This window comes from Scylla paramamosain, chromosome 35 (assembly GCF_035594125.1).
Source record: "Scylla paramamosain isolate STU-SP2022 chromosome 35, ASM3559412v1, whole genome shotgun sequence".
Classification (NCBI taxonomy): domain Eukaryota; kingdom Metazoa; phylum Arthropoda; class Malacostraca; order Decapoda; family Portunidae; genus Scylla; species Scylla paramamosain.
In genome coordinates, this window is record NC_087185.1 from 2,715,001 (window position 1) to 2,732,500 (window position 17,500).

The following is a 17,500-nucleotide window of genomic DNA, read 5'->3' on the forward strand; positions in this document are numbered from 1 at the left end:
AAAGTCATTTCCATCCTAACGGCAAATTTATATGTGTGTGCATGAGTACGTACGTCTGTCTGTCTGTCTGTATGCAGGTAAATATGTACCCTCATTAAAGAAACCTAAACCACAAATTATCAACCTCACAATTCAAATTTAACATCACCAAACCACTAATATAATAATAATAATAATAATTTTAGTGTGTGTATGTGTGTGTGTGTGTGTGTGTGTGTGTGTGTGTGGTGCTTGTGTTGTCGCCATAAGGTCACTCTTTGTCGCTGGTCCTCGCGCCGTCCCCTCCTGCGCTTTCCTCGGTATTGTGCAGCGAGTCTCAAGGCAGCCGGTGTTCTTAGCATTGTTCGGGAGGGACTAGGCTGTTCTTTCTTGCCTTCGTCTTTTATGTGTTGTGAAAGTCATTGGGTTATTACAAGAAGGCGTACTGGGATATTTGTGGGACTGGGGTTGGGAGGTTGGGAGGTTGAGAGAGAGAGAGAGAGAGAGAGAGAGAGAGAGAGGAGGGAGGCAGAGAGCTAGAGACGCAGATAGACAATAGATAGATAGACAGACAGACAGACGTAGACAGAGACAGACAGGCAGATACACACATACATACATACATGCAGACAGGCAGACAGACAGACAACCAAACAAACAAACAAACAGACATAGAAAGAATGACATACATACATACATACATACATATCGTACATAAATACATGGACAGACAGACAGACAGACAGACAGACAGACAGACAGACAGAGAGGTCACTTAAACACCATAATAATAAATCAAAACCTCTTTTAATTCACGCCTTGTGTCATAATTCACAACAAAATGAGTCTGAGATTATACCTTTCCTTCTCTCTCTCTCTCTCTCTCTCTCTCTCTCTCTCTCTCTCTCTCTCTCTCTCTCTCTCTCTCTCTCTCTCTCTCTCTCTCATGCTTCTCAGTCACACATAATCTTCTCACAAATTTCTAATCTTCAATTTCACGGTATCTGTTCTCAATATTCCTCATAGTTGTAGTATTTCTTTATTTTTTTTGTTTTGTCTCTTATTTTTCGTTCTCCATCTCGTATTTTGATGTTCTACTCCTTTGTCTTCTTCCTTTTTTAATCTTTTTATGTTTTTTTTTCAGATTGTTGATTTTTGCATTTTTTTATTTTCCTTCATTTATTAGAGTCTTGCTTCTTCCTTCTACTTTTTTTTATTTTTATCATTTTTTTTATCCATTCACTTGTTCTCTTTCCTCATCCTCATTTTTTTTTTTTTTTTACTTTTGATAACTGTAAGACTGCCAAATTACCCTCCTCCTCCTCCTCTTCCTCCTCCTCCACCTCCTCCTCCTCCTCCTCCTCCTCCTCCTCCTCCTCCTCCTCCTCCTCCTTGAATCCTACATCCACTGAGCCACTGACACTGTTTCTGGGTGACCGTCGACTAACTGTGCGTGTGCGTGTGTGTGTGTGCGTGTGCGTGGAGAATAATATCCACGCGCACACACACAGACACACACACACACACACGCGGCGGATCCCTTACTTGGAATCCTTTCTTAAGGCGTCACGTTTTCGCTCAGGTAAGTGCAGGTAAGTTTAATTAGAGGTACACATCCTCACGTAGACACACTTCCTCCTCCTCCTCCTCCTCCTCCTCCTCCTCCTCCTCTTCCTCCTCCTCTTCCTCCTTTTCTTCCTCCTCCAGGTAATCCCAGGTGACACACAGGTAAAAGAAGAGACACCTGAGTTTATTCCCAGTCCATGTTTGACGTATTAAATTATTTCCTTTTATTTTTCGACCACAAACAAACCGCACGATGATTCTTAAATATATTCAGGCGACTGGTTCAAGAAATCTGTCTTTTTACAAGTGCCTGTCTGCCTGGCTTTCCACTTTCCGCCTTGCTCAGAGTGGAAGTTCAAAAGACGTGATTCTTTTGCCTCGTAATGCCGTATAAAATGACTAGAGAGCGAGGCGTGAGGCCAGTCGACGCCGGGCTGTGGGAGGGGACACACGCATCCGCTTCTTCACTCCCGCCTCCACGCTGCTCACGCTACCTCCCGCCTTCCCCAGCGTGACATGGTGCCAAAGGGGTCACTCATTACTCACTTCACAGGCTAATCGTAGAAATGGAAGAAACTGAAGGGAGTGAGTGTGTTATATATGTGACTGTATCCGTGGCATTTGTGAGTGACTGAAAGAGTGAGCGTGATGAGTTGCGGCGTTAAGCGTGACAAGTGACAGGTGAGTGAGCGTGCAGGTGAGTGGCAGAACACGTGGGTGCGAACATCATATTAGTGAAACGAGTGAACAATACCAAGGAGGAATCTGCATCTTCCCTCATCTCATCTGACGCTACTGGAAATTGACTTAAACTCCCAAAAAACTAATTATGAAAAGCGGGCCACTTATACTCAAGGCAACGAGGGGAGTTTTTGTACATTAATTAAACTGACTCATTAGTTCATAGGTGGTCAGGAAAGTGAGAGTATTAGATGACAGTTGAAGAAAAGCAAGATTTGTAATGTTCGTGGGATTCAGTACAAGACGTGACCGAAAGTGCGTGAGTAAATTCCCTTTAAGACAATTCAATGGCTTTCTAAGAGTTTACCGGGAGTTTTAGTCCGAGAATTGCACGAGACACCTCAAGAGAAAGGGGAATTCAGTGTCTATAACTCTTTTAAAGCAACAACATCAGTGACGGAAAGCGAAGGTTAATCTTGTACAATTCAATGGTTTTCTTAAGTGTCTGAATTGAGTTACCTGGGACTAATCAAGTGAAAGGAAGAATTTAACTCGTTCACATTACTTAAGAAACAATAAGTAGTGAATAAGTAGATGGATTATCAGGACAAAGCGATGAATTTTGGAAGTATTGGAAGCGAAAATTGCAGGACACGGTAAAATTTCATGAACTTAACAATTCACATCACTCGAAAAAGCAAGACCAGGAAGATGTAAATGACCTAGACAGACTGATGAGCTTTAGAGTCGGTAACGGAAGCGACAATTACAAAACAGTCGAATATACGTAAAAATTCAAGATAAAAGGAAGGAATCCAACATGTTTACATCACTCGAAAACTAAGAAAGCGTAAATTACCGAGACAGATCAATGAACTTTTAGAGTGACAATTACAAGAGACAATTACATGAGACAATTACAAGACAGTTCAATGTAAAAATTCAAAATCAAAGCAAAAAATTTTAACTCGAAAAACAATGTGACCAAGAAACCATGAATTTATAAGACAGATCAAGGAAATTTTACAGCACCGGAAGTGACAATTACAAGACACCCCAAGATGAGAGATTAAGATAAAACCAAAAACTCACCTAAAAAAATAACAAGTGAACAGGGAGGCGTAAATTAACAAGACAGATTGATGCATTTTTCTGTTTGCTTGTGAGTGTGGGAGTGACTGTGACTGTTGTGACTGGTGACTCCTGTGACTCTCAGCCTCCCCCCGGTGACAGGCAGCATTCCAGCGTGACGACAGTGCCCCGTCACCCCCGCCACACTGAGCACAAGATGAACACTTGCCTCCCCGTCACGCCTCTGTAATTCAGCCCAGGAAAATATTCAGGACGCAGCTACCACTTCTCAGGCAACCTCTGCAGCCAAGACTCGATAGTAACTTGATAAAAAGGTAATCAGAACATTGCCTTACCTAGCATAACCTAACCTAACAAGAATATTACCTCTCCTTACCTCACCTAGCATTACTTTACCTAACCTGACCAGAATATTACCTTACCTAACCCAATAATCGAATCTAACCTAATCAGAACCTTACCTAACTTAACCTAGTAAGCAAACCTAACCTAACCAGAATATTATCTTACTCTACCTTACCTAGCATCACCTTAACCTAACCAAGTAACTTAACTAGAATATTACCTTATCTTACCTTACTTTACCTAGCATAACTTTACCTAACTTAACTTCACCTGGCCAAACTTGAATATTATCATACCTTACCATATCTTACCTAGCATAACCTAACCTAACCTAACCTAACCTAACCTAGCATAACCTAACCTAACCTAACCTAACCTAACCTAACCTAACCTAACCTAGCATAACCTAACCTAACCTAACCTAGCATAACCTAACCTAACCTAGCATAACCTAACCTAGCATAACCTAACCTAACCTAACCTAACCTAACCTAACCTAACCTAACCTAACCTAACCTAACCTAGCATAACCTAACCTAACCTAACCTAACCTAGCATAACCTAACCTAACCTAACCTAGCATAACCTAACCTAACCTAACCTAACCTAACCTAACCTAGCATAACCTAACCTAACCTAACCTAGCATAACCTAACCTAACCTAGCATAACCTAACCTAACCTAACCTAACCTAACCTAACCTAACCTAACCTAACCTAACCTAACCTAACCTAGCATAACCTAACCTAACCTAACCTAACCTAACCTAACCTAGCATAACCTAACCTAACCTAACCTAGCATAACCTAACCTAACCTAACCTAGCATAACCTAACCTAACCTAACCTAACCTAGCATAACCTAACCTAACCTAACCTAGCATAACCTAACCTAACCTAACCTAACCTAGCATAACCTAACCTAACCTAACCTAACCTACCCTAACCTAACCTAACCTAACCTAACTTCACGCAACTAAATTTGTCTACTGGCTTTACCTTACCTTATCTAACCCAACATATGTTTATCTAGCCAAACTAAACCAAGCTACTCCTGAACCCATTAATTCTAACACATTAATAACTTATTTGATACAACCATAATGTTATTCCGACAAAGCCATACCTAAAACAATAAACTTTAACACAAGAATAACTTAATCCACCCAATCTTAGTAACTTTAATAGAAAAGACAAATAAACAACTCAATCCCAGGGACTTTATAAGGATAACTAATACAATCCAATCATTTTTAATCCGACTAACTTCAAAAAAAAGTGTACAAACTTGACCTAATCCAACCCAATCCAACGGAAAACAACCCAAAGACAACCCAACCTTACCAATCCTCACCCACAATTTAATCTATCCTAAAAATTAACCCAAAAAAAGAAAGAAAAGAACAACTATTCTAACCAAAATTACAACTCACAAGGGACACGAAACCGAACAAAAATGAGACTTTCGTTCAATAAGAAAATCAAAGTGAGTGAAACCGTTTCGTTCAGCGTCCCTGTGATACGAAGAACGCGCAGATAACGAGGCGGCGCTGCACATTTAAGTGTTCAGCAATGCAAGACGAAATATTACGATAAAAAGAAAAGGAAAAAAACACGGATCTCTTTTTTTTCCCCTCATAATTATCATATCAGGACTCAGGACTCTCAAGGTCAAGACGTCCACCAATCACCGGTCATAAAATTGGCCTAGCCTGGATTCCTCGCTTCTCATTGGCTCCCAGTAACGCAGGTAAGCATCTCCCAGCCAATTATGTTTTGTCTTCCTCAGGTGGAAAGGTGGAGAGTTTTTTTTTTTTTTCATTTTTTTATTTTCATTTTCTTTTTTTTCGTGGGATTTTTTTTTAACGTTATATTTTGAATTTTTAGTTACTGTTATGTCTTATTACTTTTTTTTATCGTTTCAATCTTCTTCCTCTCCTTTTGTCCTCTTTCCTCTTCAATTTCCTCTTTTTTGTGTCATATACTACTACTACTACTACTACTATTACTACTACTACTACTACTGGCACTACTACAACTACAACCACTACTACTAGCACCACTACTACTACTACTACCACCACTCTCATCACCACCACAAGAGCAACCCAATTCCTCCTCCACCTAATCCCCTTTCTCCTCCTCCTCCTCCTCCTCTTCCTCCTCCTCCTCCTCTCACTACCACAACCACAAAAGAAAGAAGGAAAGGTACACTCAAAATTACCAGCCTATAATATAATACCGGTAAAAAGAGCCTAACAAGTAGAGAATTGGATAGGACCAGACACCACCAGGCCTAGAGCACTCCGCTGGGTTACCTGCAAGTCTCCTACTGCAACTATTACTGTCATAATGATATATTGCCTAGTCTTGGTGGCTGTGTGTGTGTTTGCAAGCGTCACTCTCTCTCTCTCTCTCTCTCTCTCTCTCTCTCTCTCTCTCTCTCTCTCTCTCTCTCTCTCTCTCTGGAATGGTGAAGAATTGTAATGGAATGAGATAAAAGAGGAGATGAATGAGAAATAGGAGGAAAGAGAAGGCGGAGGAGGAGGAGGAGGAGGAGGAGGAGGAGGAGGAGGAGGAGGAGGAGGAGGAGGAGGAGGAGAAGGAGAGAGAAACATTCCTCTCACATCACGACTGTCGAGAGAGAGAGAGAGAGAGAGAGAGAGAGAGAGAGAGAGAGAGAGAGAGAGAGAGAGAGAGAGAGAGAGAGAGAGAGAGAGAGAGGGGGGAATTGGAGGATCACAAAACATCGATAATTGGAAGAAAGTAAGAAAAATTTCATACACAATTATGAAAAAAATATGAAAGGAAGAAAAATAAGAAGAAAATAATGTCCATTTTTACACGAACTGAAAAAAAAGAGAGAAATAAAAATGAAACAAAAAGAAAAACTAAATAGAACGAAAGAAATAAAAAACGAAGCATAGAAAAAAAAACGAAAGACGGAAAAGGAAAACATGAAAAAAATAAAACCGGTAATAAAGATATGAGAGAAAAATAAAACAACAGAAATAAACATAGGAAAAAACTGAAAGGAGATAAATATGAAAAAAAAGTAATCAAGGAGAAGACGATAAAGAAGGAGAAAAAGAAAAATACGACAATAAAAGTAAATGGGAAAGCAGAACAAGTAGCAAGGAGGAGGAGGAAGAAGAGGAAGAAGATGAGGAAGAGGAACAAAAAGCTAAAACAGACAAACATTGACCATAACAACAAAATACTTTAAGAGTAGCACGTTCAAGAGAGAGAGAGAGAGAGAGAGAGAGAGAGAGAGAGAGAGAGAGAGAGAGAGAGAGAGAGAGAGAGAGAGAGAGAGGTGGTAGCTGAAGGAAAAAAAACCAAGCAATATTTCAAGGTCGAGTAAAAATGACCTTGGGATGACAGATAGATAGATGGGGTGGTTGCAGGCATCTCTCTCTCTCTCTCTCTCTCTCTCTCTCTCTCTCTCTCTCTCTCTCTCTCTCTCTCTCTCTCTCTCTAATGGGAGCGTCAGTAGAGCTGCCACAAAGGGCGTTCTGGGCAGGGAGAGACACCTGAGGGCATGATGCGGAATGTGTGTGTGTGTGTGTGTGTGTGTGTGTGTGTGTGTGTGTGTGTGTGTGTGTGTGTGTGTGTGTGTGTGGACAAAGGCAGGAATTTACAATATATACGTTCATGTTTAAGATTATGAAACCGAACAAGATGAAGCAAACAGAACAACGAAAATATATATTGCTTTTATTTCTTTCATTTTTCTCTTCTCGTCTCACTTATCATCCTCTCCCTCTCTCTCTCTCTCTCTCTCTCTCTCTCTCTCTCTCTCTCTCTCTCTCTCTCTCTCTCTCTCTCTCTCTCTCTCGACCCTAAAGTATCTTCTCCATTTGTCTTTTTCAAGGCCTTTTAGATAATGTTCCGGATGGGCGATTTTACAGAAGCTAATGACGTACTGGGTGGGGCGTGACGGGAGGCGGCGGGAGGAGGAAGAGGGAGGAAGAGGAGAAAGAAGAGGAGGAGGAGGAGGAGGACATATGTATAGATATTTGCATGGATGAATGCGCGTATATATAAAAACTGGTTCTGTGTGTATGTGTGTGTGTGTGTGTGTGTGTGTAAGACGGCACGGTATCCCAGGTCCGAAAAGCATCTTATTTTTTTCATAAAGTTTAGTTACTCTTTCGTATCTTTCTCATTTTCCTTCATTTCCTATAAAAAGAGAGAGAATTAAGTAAGCACAGAAGAATTTATAAAGAAAAAAACAAATGAGACTGAAAGGACAGAGGATGAAAAGTCAAAGAGGGAAAAGATGAGGCAGAGAAAAGGGATAAAGAGAGGGAATACAAGCGAAAAAAAGAGAAAAAAAAAATAAGCTAAGCAGATAAAGAAAAAAACAGAAAAATAGAGACAACAAAAAACAGTTAGAATTATATGAGACAAAAACGAGGCGGCACAGATAACGAGAAGCAGAGAAATAAACAAGAGACAATAAAAACCACATAAAAAAAATAATAATAAAAGACTGAGGCGATACAGATGAAGAAAGACAGAAAAACAGAGAGACACAATGAAAAAAGACGAACAGAATAATAAGAGACAAAAGACGAAGCGGTACAGATGAAGGGTGACAGAGAAACAGAAGCGGATAATGAAAAAGAATGTTACCACGCATCACAAGCACAGATAATCACGTGGCTCTGAGAGAAGCGGCCCATTAGGGACAATGAAAGCAATTTATAACTCGAACGTGGTTGGACATTCGCTCGTTTAGATTTAATAACACCACCACCTGTTGTCTCTCAGCATTTCTCGACCCAAAAATACATAAAAAAACAATATCTACCTATGAAATACTGGGTGGGTGTCGTCAGGCGTGTATTGTTTAGTTACTCAAAGGTGGTGGGGTCAGAGGGGCGGGGCAGGTAAGAAGGCACCCAGGTAAGAAGCAATTAGGCGCCGTGTGAGTCGGTGAGAGGAAGGGAGAGGCCGAGTCACGCTCACACGGGGAAGAACAGAATGAAATGACAATGACTTAAAATGATTGAAAGACGGAACGTGAGGCGGTGGACGTGTCATGAACTGAGAAATGTATTTTGTGTGTGTGTGTGTGTGTGTGTGTGTGTAAGTGTGTAAGTATTGAAGTGCATTAGTTTATGTGTGTAAGTACAGCTGAGAGTAATGACGCTTCCTTGCCATGGGGTTGAGAGTGGGGCTAGAAGGGGGGACTGGGGGAACGCTATTACACTTGGGGCTAGATTGCAGGCTTGGGACAGACTGAGTGACAAATGGCTGGGTTCGGGAGACTAGGCTGACGAAACATAAATAGGGGAAGCTGCAAAAAGACATCAGGCCTACCTAGTTTTTTTTTTATTTCTTGCGGTTGTGGATTGGTAGGATTATAAATGATCGAATTGTGCTAGTTATCCTTATACACCCGCACAACACACAAATGCAGTAAAAATACAGACCTGTTAAAATACTTAGAATTGACACAAACACAACACACACACACACACACACACACACACACACACACACACACACACACACACACACACACACACACACACACAAACAGCATATATTACCTCGTTACCAGTTTCTTCTTCGCACTTATCCGAAAACTCACCGAAGTGTTACCGTTTCGAAAGAAATATAAAAAGTACTGAATTAGCTTTCCCTGTAGTTTTTTTTTTTTTTTTGTGTTATATTACCTTGCAGTACCTGAGTGTTACCTCCAGTGTGATGTGGCTGTGTTGCCGGGCTGTGTTGGTGTGTCTGAGGTGGTGGGCGTGCAATGTTACCTGTAATTAGAGCCATAAAGGTGAGAACCGGTTATATTTTTTTTCCATGTAATTCTTTTTAATTCTCTCTTTTATTACTCTTTCTACATTTTTTTTTCTACTTTAACGATATTATTTTTTTTATTTTTTTCTCCTGATCTTTTCTTCTTTTGGTGCACTTTTATCGTCTTTCCTTCTTTTTCGCTCTTTCATTTATTTATCTTTGTTATTCTTACTCTCTCTTTCTTTCTATCTCCAGTTTTTTTTTTCTACTTCCTCATTCTCTTATTCATTCCTTCACTCTTATCCGTCTCTCAGTTCTCCTCCTCCTCCATCTCCTTTTTTTCCTTCCTTTATTTATAATTTCCCTACTTCGTCTTTCTCTTCATTCACTCACTATCTCCTCCCTCTCCTCTTCCTTCTCCTTCTATTACCACTCCTCCTTCCTCATCCATATTCTCTCCCACTCCTTCCTCCTCCTGCTTCCCATATCAAATATTTCCTTTTCCTCCTACTTTGCATCTTCCTATCTCTTCATCTTTCTATTCATTCTCTCAATCTTATCTTCTCTTCCACTTATTACGGCTCTTACTTCCTCATACACATTCCTCTCTCTCCTATATCATCCCTTCCCTTCCCTTCCCATTCACTCCCGCGTTCCCACCCTCACTGTGTGTCGTGGGAAACTGATGCAAGGAAGATTCACCCCAATACACTGTAGCCTCAGGGTCTAAAATGGCTCATCTTTTTCAGCCATAACACGCGACAAGCCACGTGTTTTACTCCAATTAAGACTTTCACTATACGTGTTTTCCTGATTTCACCCACTCTGAGGATTATAAAGTGTGTGTGTGTGTGTGTGTGTGTGTGTGTGTGTGTGTGTGTGTGTGTGTGTGTGTGTGTGTGTGTGTGTGTGTGTTGTGTGGTTTTATAAGAGGTGATTATAATTGTGTGTGTTTTTTTTTCTCTCTCTCTCTTTCTCTTTCATAATTTTTTTCAACGACTGAAAACTATGAAAGAAGAAAGAGTTTGTTTATATTTTTTTAAATTTCTATGGTTTTATAAGAACTGATTAAGTAAAACCGTGTGTATTTTTTAACTGTTCTTTTTTTCCTTGCTAATTTCTCCACGACTGAAATTTATGAAGGAAAAAGTTCGTTCATAGTTATTTTTCGTCTATTCTCACTAGTGTAATAAAAGGTGATTGTAAACGTACGTATTTTGAGTTCATTTTTCGTTTCATTTCCTTCTACTTCCAATGTAGAGGAGTTTATGAGAAAATGACTCACCAGTGACGGCGATCCAATCATTAACTAGTGTGATTCATAGTAGGAAATATCATTCTCCCCCTCCTCTCTCTCTCTCTCTCTCTCTCTCTCTCTCTCTCTCTCTCTCTCTCTCTCTCTCTCTCTCTCTCTCTCTCTCTCTCTCTCTCACGTACATCCCCGCCAACAGCCAATAGGAAGTGACTCAGAACACACTCACTGCAATGTTTCAGGAATTTCAACATCGGTTCCACGTTTTCCAACACAGACTCTCCCCGGAATCAAGACAGGAAGCTTGCATATTCATGGAAGATGCAGAGGAGGAGGAGGAGGAGGAGGAAGAACAAGAACAAGAGCAAGAACAAAAACAACAACAACAGCAACACCTACATATTTCCTACGCGTCAGAAACCATACGTCATTCATTAATTCCCCCCTCTCTCTCTCTCTCCCTCTCTCTCTCTCTGTACTTTCCCTGGGTTGCCACGCTTCTTTCCCTCCCGGTGAATTAGTTTCCGCCAGGCCTCACTTTCTCTCCCTTTCTGCCGGGGTGGAATGCATGTCACCCTTTGTTTTATTCCCTTTAATGGACGTCTACTTAAGTTCCTGTTCTTTATACCTCGTTTTCTTTGCGTATCATCTTCGCTTGCGTCTTTTCTCCTCCGTTTTCTACGCTGTCCTCTTTTTTTTTTTTTTTTTTTATTGTAATCCGCACTTTCTCGTTTGTTTTGTCTTCCTTCTTGTCTTGTTTTACCTTGTCTTTCCTTCTCTTCTCTTGTTTTGTCTTACTTCCCCTTGTCTTCCCTTCTCTTGCCTTGCTTCATTCTCTTATTTTGTCTTATCTTCTCTTCTTTTGTGTTCTTTTGCTTTGGTTTTCTTTCTTCTTCTCTTGTTTTGCCTTGTCTTTCCTTCCCATCCCTCGTCTTCTCTTGCCTCTCTTTCCTTGCCTCCTCTCGTCTCTCTGTCGTGACCAATATGTAGCGTTCCCACACTCTCTCTCTCCCTCAGCCTGCCAATCACACCAGCAAAAGCGTCACACAAATACACGAGTCACCCTCCTTCTCGCGGGCAAACATGTTCCCCGTTTTCTTTCTGCAAGTTTTTTCCCCGTTTTTTGTTCGTGTTGCGTTTCTGTTCGCTTGCTTCCCGAAATTTTGCTGGCGTTGTTGTTGTTGTTGTTGTTGTTGTTGTTGTTTCCACTCAGATACGTTACACCACAAGTATTTTTCGTTTTTTTTTTGTTTCATTTTGTTTTGCTTACGGTGTGTGTGTGTGTGTGTGTGTGTGTGTGTGTGTGTGTGTGTGTGTGTGTGTGTGTGTGTGTGTGTGTGTGTGTGTGTGACAGGCTTTCACGCATCACTGAACAAGGGAAGTGACAGACTAACAGATGGAGGAGAGCAAAAGGAAGGAATGAGGAGGAAAAGTGAATTAAGAAAGGGAGGAGGAGAGGGAATGAAAGAGAAAGAGGACAAGACACAGTTCACTCCAAGACAATAGAAAAAAAAAAAGATGAAATAAAATAATAAATAAAAGATAAACTAAAACATACAAATCTGAAAAAAAAGCGGCTTATTTCAGTATTGTTCATGTTTTTATTCTTTTTTTTTTTATTCATTTCACGCAAAGTTCCCAAAACCCAGAGACGGAAAGATATTTATTTGATCTAATTTTTTTCTTTTTACTTTTTTTTTTCTTTTTGCTTTTCGTATTCACAGTTTCAAGTACAGGTTACTCTGCTCTCAGGAACAGTAGGTGATGTGACGTGACAGTGGAAAAAAAGAAAAGAAAAAAGGTTAAAAAAAAACGGTATTTTCACGTTAAGAAAAAAAAAAGCAAATATTTTCTGTGTGTTGGGGTGGAGATTCCTTAATGCCTGTGACCTGAACTCTTAACTTTTTTTTTCTTTTCATGTGTGTGTGTGTGTGTGTGTGTGTGTGTGTGTGTGTGTGTGTGTGTGTGTGTGTGTGTGTGTGTGTGTGTGTGTGTGTGTGTGTGTGTGTGTGTGTGTGTGTCTTTCTTTCTAAATTACCTACCACGCCTCTATCAGAAACAGTTGCGAACAAACAGGAAAAGTTCACACACACACACACACACACACACACACACACACACACACACTAAGACAACAGAGGTAGCGTCAGTGTGCTTGAAGTGAGGGAAGTGAATCTAGCTATCATAAAAAAACGCCAAGCCAAAATATTGTCTTCGTCAGCCTCTCCTTCGGGTTCTTCTTCCTTGACTCTCTCCTAACATAACCAAAGGAAGGTTTCAAGACCTCAAATTTTGGATAACCCTTTTTCTTTTCTTTTTTTTAATTGTACTGTATTGGGACTGGCATCTTCAGTGGGTCTTTTTCTAGAACTTTTCCTTCCCTAAGCTACACCCTATCTTATATGATAAAAAGACACAGCCAGACCACCCCAAATCACGCCAGACTTTACCGGACCAACTAGACCTTATAAGACTCAACAAGACCCAATCAAACCTAACCAAACCCGACTAAACTTAACCAAACCAAACCGAACCAAACCGAAGCAAACCCAACCAAACCGAACCAAACCGAACGAAACCCATCCAAACCCAACCAAACCGAACCAAACCGAACCAAATCCAACAAAACCCAACAAAACCGAACCAAACCGAACCAAACCCAACAAAACCCACCCAAACCGAACCAAACCGAACCAAACCCAACAAAACCAAACCAAACCAAACCAAACCCCACCAGACCACACACGAGACCACACCAGACCACCCCTTCGCTGCTGGGTCAACACGAGGGCATCTCACAGTGGACAGAGACGAGGTAAAGAAACACAAGAACCCTCAGAAAAAAAGCACTGACATTACGTTGTAGAGTTGAGTCTTCCTAGCAAGAATGGAGACGCTAAAATCAGCGGCCCGTGGAGGAACTAACGCCTGGAGAACCGGGAGAAGAGATTTGATCCCTCCTCCTCCTACTCCTCCTCCTCTTGTCTCCGTGTGACCGTGACCTCGCTTTAATGAGATGGTAAGACTTTTTTTTTTAACAAGGCGAAAGGTCATCGTCTTTTCGGGTGTTGCGTAAAATACAGGGTGAAGGGAAAGAAGGTCTGGTTCCCTTCACGCTTCAGGTGTTGTTTGTACGTGCTGGGATGTTGGGAATATTAGAGGCGGTGTGATGAAAGGTGTACACGCACGCACAAGCATACACTCAGACACTCAGACACTGGTGGTTGTCGATGTAAAGAAAGGCTAAGCTGGATTCGAGTTCGTGTGAATGTTTGTGTTATTAAAGGGGTTTCCCAGTGAGCCACATACACATAAATGATTTTCCTTTCATAAATTAACTTGTTCCTTTACTTATACGCATTCATAAAATACATAACATACATATGAAAACAAAATACTGGCATATTTAGCACAAAGGTACAGAATTATTCACGGAACGCCCCAAAAAAATATATTTACGTAAACAAACAAAGCCACATACAATATATACTACAGTAAAAAGAACAAAAACACAAAGAACACTCGTTATAAGACACATTGAAGTAACATGTATGCCCATATGTATCTACGCCTTCTCCAGTCAACTAATAGGATGTGGGAGAGGTTACGGGGGTTCTCAAGGGTGTTTTCATGACTCCAGTGGTAATTTAACAAGTCTTCTGCATCGTCAATGGGGAAAACATCTATGAAAACTCGAGTGGTCATCTCTGTGGCCTTTCAAAATAGTTCTAACAGTTTTAGCTCTGATGCGAGAAGTTACAGGGGTTCTCTAGGGTGCTTGTATGACTCCAGTGATAGTTCAACAAGGTTTCTGCATCGTCAATGAGGAAAAACACCATGACACACCTAGAAATCTCTGTGGCCTTCAAAAATACCTTATGGGAGACTGAAACCTTTAAAAATACGAGACAAAATAATATACAGCACACAAAATATACAAAACAGTAAACAAAAAAAAACAAAAAAAATTATAGCAAGTGACAGGTTAACGAAGCAAGAATCGTCCACACTAGAATACTTGCATACATATAAACCTACCTGCAATTAACCTGAATCATTACTCACTCAAGATACTACCCTTAAAATTTAACTCACTCATGCTACCCATAACTCATCTGTACTCACATTACGAGAGCAGCCTTTCTTTCCTGCCTCATCGCCTCATCAATGGGGGTTACCTGCGCCACACACCTGGAGGATGAAAGTGAATTAGTGATTCTTGGTTTTTTGTGATAATCAAGTTCGTGTTTCTGTAAAGGGAAAATGATTCGATGGCTTTAATTAAGGTTGAAAGGGTTCCGCTAATGTGAGAGAGAGAGAGAGAGAGAGAGAGAGAGAGAGAGAGAGAGAGAGAGAGAGAGAGAGAGAGAGAGAGAGAGAGCATTAACACGTTACTCTTCTTCTCATAAACTGAAAAAAAAATTAATTGTTTATTTTCTTTATTAATCGTTCGTATACTTTCTTATGCATCTTGTTTTTGTTTTTGTTTATTCTTCATTAAGTTGTTTTGCTAGAGGGAGAGAGAAAGAGGGAGAGGGAGAGGGAGAGTAAAAGTGGAGGAATAGAGAATAGAATAATAAAAAAAAATGAGATAATGAAGAGAGAGAGAGAGAGAGAGAGAGAGAGAGAGAGAGAGAGAGAGAGAGAGAGAGAGAGAGAGAGAGAGAGAGAGAGAGAGAGAGAGAGAGAGAGCGCAGGAAATAATAAAAAAAAATAATGAAGAAGATAGAAGGAAGAGGAGATGAGGAGGAGGGAATAATGAAGGTAGAATGAAGAGGAGGAGAAGGAAGAGGAGGAGGAGGAGAGATGAAATAACACGTAGATTTAATTAAGATGTGATATTATTGATGTTTTTAAACCTCACACGCTCTGTATACAAACTTGACTTGCTGTTTCCTCTCCCTTCTGCGTGGGAAAGTGGCACAGAGAGAGAGAGAGAGAGAGAGAGAGAGAGAGAGAGAGAGAGAGAGAGAGAGAGAGAGAGAGAGAGAGAGAGAGAGAGAGAGAGAGGTAGGGAGATAACTTGAAAAACACACGTCTCTCTCACTCCCTCTCCTTTCCTCACCCTCCCTGTCCCTCCATCTCTCTCTCTCTCTCTCTCTCTCTCTCTCTCTCTCTCTCTCTCTCTCTCTCTCTCTCTCTCTCTCTCTCTCTCTCTCCGTCCTCTGTCAATACGGAAGTAACTTTCATGCATGGTTGACGAAAATTCCTCTCTCTCTCTCTCTCTCTCTCTCTCTCTCTCTCTCTCTCTCTCTCTCTCTCTCTCTCTCTCTCTCTCTCTCTCTCTCTCTCTCTCTCTCTCCCAGATAAGAAATGATATATAGCTTTGTATAAATTTGTATTGCTTACCGACACAAGATCAAAGTAAATATAGACAGGTATGCAATTCCAGGTAGGTCGTACAGGTAGCACAGGTGAGGCGGCATATAATTACCTGTGGCAGTGTTAATTAATCATGACAGGTGTGGGATAACGTGTTTCTTCCTCTCCTAGCTAACGGTATTCATAATTATTGGTATTTTCTTAAGAGAGATAAGAGAGAGAGTAAAGTAATGAAGGTGGGATGAGAGAGAGAGAGAGAGAGAGAGGTGACGAAGGGAAGGAAGAAGAGGAGATGAATGGAGGAAGAAGAGGAAGGGGTTAAGTTTTTTTTTGTGAGTGAAGGAGAAATAAAAAAATTTTCCTCCAAAGTGAACGAGATAGAAGAGAGAAATTAAAAAGACGGAAGGAAAGAAAGTGAATACGATAATTTAAGGAACCAAAGTGAACAGTAGAAGGGAAATTAAGAGAAAAGGAAAGAAAGGAGGAAAAATCTCTTTCGATATTTTGAGGAAAGCAAATCTATGTGAATTTGAAGTGGAATCAAGGCGAATGAGGCAGAAGAGAGATTCGCAAGAGGAAATGAGATGAAAAAGGAAAAAAAAAACTCTTATTGAAATGTGAGGAGGAACAATCTGTCCCTTCTTCATGTAAATTTGAAAAAATGAACTAAAATTAATAAGATAGAAGAGATATTAGCAAAAGGAAAAGAGAGAAAAGAGGGGAAAAAATATCTCTTCTGTTAATCTAAATAAAAATCTGTCTCTTCCTTGAATCTAAAGAGGAAATAAAGAGAATAAAGCACAGGAAACATCTACTTAACAAGAGGAAAGAAGATACAGGAAAATTTCTGTTGTCATAATAGAGGGAAATTTTTGTCTCCTCTTCCTTGTGGGTCTTTAAAGGGAAACAAAGGTTGAAGAGTAAGTCATATAAGAAAAGGGGAAAAGGAAAAGAGAGGGAAAAGGAAGGGAAAGAAAGAAAATGTTCCTCGAAATAATACAAAGCTGGAAATCTAATCTTTTGTATAAAGATGAATAAAGAAAATAAATAAATAAATCAACAAAAAAAACAATATAGATAATAAAACTTAACTTGAGTCAACAAGAACCACCATCACCACCATCACCACCATCACCACCACCACCATCACCACCACCACCACCACCACCACATTACTATGGTGAAATTAATGACACACCTTGCTTTCCCGTGACTCAAGTTCCCAGTAATCCCTGTGGTGTGAGTCACGTTGAGTCACGTTAGAGGTGAGTAGGTAAGAGGAATTTAAAGGAGGATTGAGTCAGATGATGAATTAAAAGATGAATATTGTGAATTTGTTATAGAAAACTTAGCATTGTGTGAAAAATTACTGATTTAAAGAAGGATTACACGGTCTCTCTCTCTCTCTCTCTCTCTCTCTCTCTCTACAACGCAGTTTGCAGACACTCCTTAATTCTAACACAAACATCATTATTGAAAGAGAATGCAAATAAAGAGAAGGAGG

At 40.3% G+C, this 17,500-nt stretch overlaps 1 protein-coding gene across 4 annotated transcripts in view; it reads left to right on the forward strand.

The window, feature by feature from the left end:
* The first annotated feature begins 1,975 nt into the window (after positions 1-1,975).
* The window catches only part of LOC135090557 (uncharacterized), a 37,963-nt gene continuing 22,438 nt past the window's right edge, over positions 1,976-17,500 (forward strand). Inside the window, exons 1-2 of one of the 4 annotated variants that reach the window (XM_063987412.1) lie at positions 1,976-2,226; positions 3,460-3,632. The gene's annotated coding sequence lies outside the window, so the exon portion shown is untranslated. Of the gene's footprint in view, positions 3,633-5,315; positions 5,413-17,500 lie in introns of all 4 variants that reach the window. The other 3 variants (XM_063987409.1, XM_063987411.1, XM_063987410.1) reach the window with 3 other exon arrangements.